The sequence below is a fragment of the Henckelia pumila genome, chromosome 3 (genome assembly GCF_033568475.1).
Source record: "Henckelia pumila isolate YLH828 chromosome 3, ASM3356847v2, whole genome shotgun sequence".
Taxonomy (NCBI): Eukaryota; Viridiplantae; Streptophyta; class Magnoliopsida; order Lamiales; family Gesneriaceae; genus Henckelia; species Henckelia pumila.
Genome location: NC_133122.1, coordinates 74,696,531 through 74,699,693, shown reverse-complemented (window position 1 = coordinate 74,699,693; position 3,163 = coordinate 74,696,531).

Sequence of the window (3,163 nt, the reverse complement as noted above, 5' to 3'; positions counted from 1 at the left end):
AAGTACGAAAGACTCCCAGAGTAACACTGGCATAGGGTCGCGCTCCATCATGTCTAGTCATGGTCATAGTCCACAACTCTCGGCATATACCCGACTTGGTATCCCGATGAAATCCCATCATCACGAAGTCTCAACCTATGCAGGTCAATTAGACTACTGTCCTAAGGAAACAACTTAGAACAAAAACTCAAAATTCCAAACAAGATCGATATTTCCATGCTCCCAGATGAATTACCTCATCAATGGCACTAACTCAGTCAAACGACTAATTAGGTCAGCCCTAGGAAGACACCTAGACTAACCCCATGTCAATCCGTTACCGTTGACTTACTCAAAATCCATGAGCTATCCTAGTTGATTAGTCAACTAATTCCAAGCCAAACTTTATAAAAATACTTGCAATCAATCACGAATTGCTGAATAAGTAACACATGTATCATTACTTCAAGTTTGTACAATTTCTTTATTACAATCCCATGTAATATCATTACAGTATCCCGAAATTACAACAACATGTACATCCAATAACTTGAAATGATACAACCAAATTCTGATGATATATATTACAACTGAAATACTGTTTACAAATACTTCAATACAGTATTTAAAATCATCAAATCCTGTCTTCGTCCCTTGAGCATGAAGCTTCCAATCGACACATGCATCGATGCAAGCATACTCCCGTCCAAGTCTCTCTACATGTCCTCCAGCGAAAAACTCCGGAGAAATGGCACGTGTTAGCTAACCAGCTATGCTCTGCGTCAGTGCATGTCAGTCAACTTCTTCTGCTCACGATCTACCATCAGTGTTCTTCTTGTACCCAAATCATGCTTTTGAACATGAAGTTTCCAGTGTGCCTATCGAACACATCGATATTTAGCATACCGGCAAACCATGTTCTGCATGAGGTTAAAGACCTCACTCTCGAAACCTGTCATGCTTTAGGCACTCGAGGCATTCTCTGGTGAAGGTCTATCTGACAATCTCTCCAACTACGAGTGGAGAATCTTCAAGGACTGGAACCACATGGATTACTAAACACCATTCATTCCAAAAATCCCTCAGAGGTATCTGACGCGATATTACCGATCTTCTCTTCCAGTCTTCCCTGGCTGGAATCCATATGTTCTTAGATCAACATCCCAATGCATCGAATGATGAACCGTCCACAGCAGTCAGTCTATCTATCGATATGCTACTACTGGTGTTCACTGTTGCATTCCTTATAGTAAAAACTTCTGCCGCAAACCTTGGCAATGAAGAACCAAATCTTATTTTGCTAGCTTCAATCAATCCTACAAGGATAATCAAGAAGTCTTATTATCAATTTCCTAAGTCCCTTGCATGCAGTGCTCTGATATCATAAATGTAGCGACCCGACCCGGATCCACTACCTAATCAGAGTTAAGAGAATAATTAAGCATGCATTAAATCAAATTGCTGCGGAAGACTAAATACAAGTAGATTGGTAGAATACAACCGGCTAATCAAACTCGATTTATACAACCCAATCGAATTACTTTAAATAAAACCTACAGCTCATCCTGCTGTCTTCAAGGTCACTGGCTACTCCAGGCTCCTGGTGCTCAATCCTGCACCTATACCTGCCCCATCGAATAGGGTATCCAGATGCATAGAAAATACTGGACGTGAGCTCTAAGCTCAATACGAAAGCACGGATAAACATACAAATATGATGCATGCAAATGACCGGGTATCCATATCTGGGATAACTGTATACAAACTGCTCAAACTAGCGCTTAGGATATAAGCTCGTCACATCGGGATAACTAACCACTGTGTGCGACCACTCATTCCCGAATCTCGGACGCGGACCACGGAGTCCTCGAGGTATCAGTACCTAAGGGTACTCGATATCAAACGTCCTAACAGGGCTGAGCAACCCTAACTGGCTCATCTCGAAAGATATACAGATTTACAGGCACAAGATGATATGCACATGCCGCATAACAATAATAACATGCAAACACATAAATGCAACATATAAGCATGCATATCCGCTGGCAATCTCAGTCAGTACTTACGTACCTTTCTAAGGCAGTCCTAGTAGTCCCACTCTAGGTTCCAAGCCTATCATCAAGTCTACAATGCAAATACCCATGCATCATTCAATAAGCTCTAAAAGTCTTAACTAAGCTATTGCATACTCCTAAATAATTTAAGGAGACCATAGCTATACCTGCGTCCGTAGTCAGCCCTTTGTTGTAGATAGCCTCAAAACTTGGCCACAACTCCGCTACGACGCCTGGATTTCTATGCCACTTCCGGATTCCCCACGGGACGCCTAGAATTCCTTAGCTCTGAGTTAGAAGGCTAAGGAATTGAGAGAGAAGAGAGGAATGGTGCACTTAAAAAATGAGCTCGGCACCCCTTATTTATAGACGGCGATCGGAGTTTCCGAACCGCGATCGGAATGTTCGAACACAATCGGAACGTCCGATCGTGCCATCGGAGCTTCCAATCTTGCATTATCCGCCATGTGTCAAAATATCACTGGTTGACTTCGGATAGGGCGATCGGAGCTTCCGATCCCGATCGGAGTTTCCGATCCTGCCAAACGTCATGCATGACGTAATATCGATCGGAGCTTCCGATCCTGATCGGAGCTTCCGATCTCACCTTCGGAGCTTCCGATCCTTCAGATACCAAATTGGTTTTAATTAACATAATTAATCTCTTAATTACCAATTTCGGGTACGGGGTACTACAACTTAGGAGGCTTTCCCATCCATATATCATATGGTGTCTTATCAACTGTCTTTGAATGGACATTGTTCAACAACAGTGCCGCTGTTTCAAGAGCATATCCTCAAAAGGATGGTGGAAACTCCATGAACCCCATCATAGACCGAACCATGACCATCAAAGTCCGGTTATGATGTTTTGAAACACCATTCAACTGAGGTGTAGCAGGTGGAGTCCACCGCGAGAGAATCTCATTCTCCCTAAGATACTCTTGGAATTCTGCACTCAAGTACTCACCACCTCGATCCAATCAAAGTGTCTTGATTCTTCGTCCCAATTGTTTCTCCACTTCATTTCTGAATTCTTTGAACTTTTCAAAAGCTTCAGATTTGTATTTCATCAAATACACATACCCATACCTTGAGAAATCATCGGTAAAGGTGATGAAGAAAGAATG